Source organism: Nicotiana sylvestris, chromosome 1 (genome assembly GCF_000393655.2).
Source record: "Nicotiana sylvestris chromosome 1, ASM39365v2, whole genome shotgun sequence".
Lineage (NCBI taxonomy): Eukaryota > Viridiplantae > Streptophyta > Magnoliopsida > Solanales > Solanaceae > Nicotiana > Nicotiana sylvestris.
The window spans coordinates 9,200,167-9,206,085 of NC_091057.1; positions in this window are offsets into that span (position 1 = coordinate 9,200,167).

Here is a 5,919-nt window from a genome sequence, read left to right on the forward strand (position 1 = left end):
ATATTTACCCTTTCCCACCCTGTTAAGGTATTAAAGTGCGGAATGGTTTCATTACTTATTGCATGTTATTACTCGTCCCAATCCTATCAGTCCCGGAGTTACTTGGGACTACTAATCCTAAAAGGGAAGGGGTATGAGGTTTCAAAGTTTAAAAAGGACAAAATTCTAAGGCGACAATCAAAACATATATGTAGTAAGTATTGGGAAAGCAAATAAATAGATAGACAAGCTCAAATAGACCTCCTTAAATCAAAGAAAAGCATATAGTTTAGCATGTCTTGCATGTACTGATTAAGGTCTAATCAAACTTAATAAGTTAAAGCATGCTGATTTATCACATATTTTTAGATAAGAAGTCCGAATTGGCCTGCCTGCTGGTTGTAATTAACAAAACCCGGTGCAGTTATAGCTTTTATCCTAAGGCTTGCCTAGGTGTTAGACGAAACCTATAAGCATGACATCTACTAGTTGATAATGTGTTACTACTGACAGATTGCGGTTCAGATTTGGTTGATAGTTCCTATAGGCATGCTTTCTAGGCGTTTTTGATTTTAAACATTTTTACAGACGTAGCAAGAGTACAGAAATCCTATGGGCATGGTATCTAAATGATGTTAGTTATTTAAATCCTATAGACAGGTGACGGATGCATATGCAGGATTTGAATTTCTAGTTAACTACGAGCATGGTATCTATGAGAGATGCAGAACTTTTTACAGACATGGTATTTATATAATGAAGAAGTATAGAAAACCTTAAAGACATGCTATCTATATGAATGCATAAACCTATAGATATGGTGTTTATATAATGCAGGAATTTTTATAGCCATGGTGTCTATATGCAAATGCAGAATTCTGTAGGTGAACCTATAAGCAGGATATCTACATGGATGCAGAAATTAATAAACCTATAGGCATGTTATCTAAATATGAGAATGCAGAAATAGGCACGGTATCTGCAGAAATTAATAAGCATATAGGTATGATATCTACCCCTTTTTGCATACAGTCATTCCCATCCCTTTTCACTAGCCACTCCCAATAGTTATTACAAATTATTACAGCCCATAATGAATAAGAAAAGCAAAATAACATCAGAAATTAACATTACGACCAAGGGGAGCCTCATTCAGATTCCATGTCTAAAATATGTGATGAACCAACTATAAAGATTAGGATCCAAAGCCTTTCTCTCATTTGGATGTGTCATAGTGAAGTGTGGAAGGGCCAGCCCTCAGGTGTCCAAGTTCAGAGGGAACTCAAGGTCCCAAGGAAAGGCTCACAGGAGGGGGCAGAACTTAGAAGCTAAGAGTGAGTGTAAGTGTAGAGTTTGAAACAAGGGAAAGGGGAAGTGGTAAAGAAGCAAGGACAGGATAGTGGGCATACCTAGCAATGAGAAGTGTCGGCACACCCTACAAGCTTGTTAAAACACATTGTTTTGGGAGTCAGGATCCCCTAATGAAACAAGTCCAAACATGAACAACAACTTGCATAGTGCCATGTCCTGAACTACAACTCAAAGCACATAGAAGGAAACAGAGGTGTAGGGATTCACAGCAGAAACAGGTAAAAAGAAATTAACATGCCAGTTAAACATTTAACTCCACATAGATAGTAAAGTAGACATGGATGTAAAGGATATAAGTAAACACATTAGGATGATGCTGAAGCTAAAACAAGTCTGAATACGATGAGTTTAGAAGAGAATTGAGATTGTGGGTGGGAAGTCTGAAGTGTAAAACTGTTGAAGAATTCTAAATCAATCACAAGTTGGAAAACCCTTTTGAAGAAAGATTCATCACATATAAAAGCAACAGACACATTAAACATGAGAGAAACTTATCATGCCAATCAGTAGAAGGGTCTAGTGTAGAAGAATTTTTTGAAAAAAGCTCAAAACTGTGTGAAAACAAAGAAGTTCAAACTTAGTTCATAGACTCAGAGATTAGTATGAAAGAGTCAAGGGTTCTCAAACAGAACCCTAGTTCAATCACATAACCAAACCTCGACAGAACCCCTAAATTCTAGGGTTTCCACCTCGAGTAGAGTACAGAGATGAGGAAGCAAGTAGTCAAAACAGGCTCAGAGATTTCTTTCAGAAACTCATGAAAAAACAAGCAACTTCAGTAGAAAGTTCAAAGCAAACAGAGTGAAGAAATTCGAGGCATAATGAGAGTAGAAGAAACAGTAGAGGAAGACATGCTTAAACGGGTCTTTTAGAAGAAACTTAAAACAAGGTTCAGTAGAAGGCAAACAAAGAGACATAAGAACTTAGTAGAGAAGTATAGTAGAAGAACACAAGAACACCCGAAAAGTATAGCAAAAGAACATATAGGAAAACACAGGGAGATAAACATGTGAGAGCAAGGTATAGAAACACAGTAGGAAAACGAAAGATAGAAAGCACAGAAGAACATGTGTGGTAGAATGAAAGCATAAGAAAGCAGTAAAAGAACATACGTGGTAAAAGGAAACATGTGAGCACAGTAGAGACAAATACACACAAAGAAAAGGAAAAGAAAAGCCAGAGAAACATTTTAAGCATTTCAGAAAACCCTAAATCGAAAAAGAAGCGATTTTTAAAGTAATTTTTGAAAGAAAGTTGGGGAAATCATTTGAAAACTCAAATAGAGCATAGATACATAACAGATCTAAAAATATCGGAGAAAACCTCGAAGAGTTAGGGTTTCAATATATCCCTGGAAATGAGAAAGGCTTGGAAAAGGTCCGATCTGAGTCGGAGAAGTCAGAACCAGGCTCAAAACACCATTGTACGCTGGAGCAAGGCCGGAGATGGCCGGAGATGGCCGTAGAGCCTTGGATCAGCGAAGATCTGAGCGGAAACCTTTGAGATCAGACCTCGAACGTCCAAGTACCAGGCGTATAAGAGCAAGGAGGGGTGAGTGTAGGGCTTCCATGGCCTGAGAAGCCATGGATTCCGGTGGTTTTGAGGTTGAAGACGGTAGGAGGCGATTAGGGTTTTGAGAACATTCGAGAGAGTTTGAGGGAGTGGAGCATTTAGAGGCGGCTGATATAAGAGAAATGAGGGGATTAGGGTAGTCGTTTGAATTTAAAAAGGCAAGAATGGGTTAGGGCCGTTGATCTCAGAAATCAACGGCTAGGAGATAAGAAGGGGTCTGGGTCAGGTAGATTTTAGGTGGGTCAGAGGCGGGTTAAATTGAATTGGGCTGGTCCGTATAAAAAATGAAATTGGGGTTTAATTGGGGACTGATTTTAGGCCAAAACGGAAATAGTTAGGGCTGGATTTTAAATAGTCACTTTTTCCCTTTTTATTTTATAAAAATAGGTAAAATGATTTTTGAATTAAAAGTACTAAATTAATTAATAATAACCAAATATTAAATTAAAAAACACTGGAAACAATTTCATAATTATAAAATATTATTTAATCTTAAAATAGGCTAAAATTGGAATTTAGCTTTAAAAATACTAAATAAATTTGTAAAATGTGTAAAACTTACCTTAGCTATATTTTGGTATAAATGTGAGAATAAAATAAGTTAATCACTATAATGATAATATTAGGAACAAATATTGGTTTTTGTATTATTAAAATAAGGCAATAAATTGATTTAAAAATCTTTTAAAACTTAGGAAAAATACTAAAATATTTGGAGATACTTATATATGCATATATATGCTATTTTTAAAGTATTTTGCATATAAAAATACATAGGGAAAAGGTGAGTATCAACAATTGTAGCTCATGCTTGGCGCAATTGTCAATCAGGATGTGTATATTTGGCAAAGGGGAGTCGTCTTTCGGATTGGCCCAGTTGAGATCCCGGTAGTTGATACAGACTTTGACCTTCCCATCCTTCTTGAAACTGGCACAATGTTGGCTAACCATGTCGGGTATTCTACTACCCTGAGAACCTTAGCATTGATCTGCTTGGTAACTTCTTCCTTGATTTTCAAACTCATATCAGGCTTGAACTTTCTGAGCTTTTGTTTTACCGGTGGACACATTGGATCGGTTAGCAGTTTGTGAGCCACAATATACGTACTCAGACCGGTCATGGAATCATACGACCAGCCGAATATGTCCTCATACTCCTTTAGAAATTATGTGTATTCTTTCTTCTCCGATGGCGAAAGGTGAATGTTGATTCATGTTTCCTTGATGTTTTCTGCATCTCCCAGGTTGACAATTTCGGTCTCGTCCAGGTCGGACTTAAGTTGAAAGAGTTCTCTAGTAAAGATATGATGGCCAATTTGACCGAACGAAATGGTTTGAAGAATTTGAACGTGCTCTGGTTCCTGAGCTGCCTACATATCCCAGGCCACATGTAGTTCAGGATCCGTCGGTGGAATGTGCCGATGGAGGTTTTCCCAAGTACGGACGCGATACTCAGGTTGGGATGGATGGTTAAAGTCTAATAGGGTTGCGGGAACTGGAGCTGGATCGCTCCTGCTGAGATAGTCGTGGTTTGTCGGTTTACCTGCAAATAGGCAATACAAGTGTATATTGTGCGTAAATTTAAACATGATGCAAGTTCCCGTTGGACCATGAATGCTGTCTTTGGACGGTTAGGATGACGTCCTTGGACCATGATGTCCTGGGCCATGAAGTGTATAATAAAGGATTCGCGGGCCATGAAATGATGCTCTCGAGCTATGAGGATGATGCCTCCGAACCATGATGCTTTTGAATAATAATATGCAAAAGATTAAAAGGGATCCTTGGGCCATGGCATGGTGTTCTCGGGCTATGCAAATGGTGCCTCTGAACGATGATGCCCTCAGGTAATTTGGAGATCTTTCAGCCCATGAGATGCAGTAGGGTGGCGATCTTTCAGCCATGCAAATGTAAATGAGGTGGTGATCTTTCAGCCATGCAAGAAGTAAATGAAGGTGGCGATCTTTCAGCCATGCATGAAGTAAATGAAGGTGGCGATCTTTCAGCCATGCGAGATGGAGGTAGAACTTAACCTCGGAAGGCAGAATGGTAGTCTTATGCAATGCAGAGAATGCATATGGAGACATAGCTTAGTCTCGGAAGGCAGAATGGTAGCCTTATGTAATGCAAGAAATGCAGATGGAGGTATAGCTTAACCTCGGAAGGTAGAATGGTAGCCTTATGCAATGCAGAGAATACAGATGGAAACAGAGCTTAGTCTTGGAAGGCAGAATGGTAGCCTTATGAAATGCAGAGAATGCAGATGGAGACAGAGCTTAGTCTCAAAAGGCAGAATGGTAGCCTTATGCAATGTAGAGAATGCAGATGGAGATAGAGCTTAATCTCGGAAGGCAGAATGATAGCCTTATGCAATGCGGGAAATAAAAGGCGAATAGTAATAAAAGTTCCTTAGCTGATATTATGGCAGCTGGGGATGTTGTGTGTGGATGGTAACTGTGAATAGGTGTGACGGTCCTGAGAGTTGTATTTCTTAAAAGTACGCGTGTATAAATATATTCGATGATTGCGACTTGGGTGCCTGCATTCAAATAAACATCATGAGTTTTGTAAAAAGGGGGGAAGGTTAGTTCATATCCCCGCTGGCTCTACTTGAACTGTTCGGCTTCGTTTTGGTGATACTGTGTGTATCTTTGGGGTAGCGTTGCTGAAAAAAGTAATTTTGGTAATAGACATGCATGATTTAGTAAAAGCATAATATAAATGCGTAGTTAAGAATAGTTTTTCTTAGATGAATCAATGATTGCAACATGGTTCAAGTCATTGCAACTTCTCTTGCTCCGAAATTTTGAGGGTCCTCATCAAAATTCTGCCCCGGTTTACTAGGATGCTGCTTCTGACAACTGTTAATGATAATGGCTGAAATCAACTTCGGAATTTTGAGGGTCCTCCTCAAAATTTTCCCCCAGTTTCCAATAGCGGAGGGGAATAAAATTTTTATTGAATTATGACCGAACCCATAGGGCTGCCTACGTATCC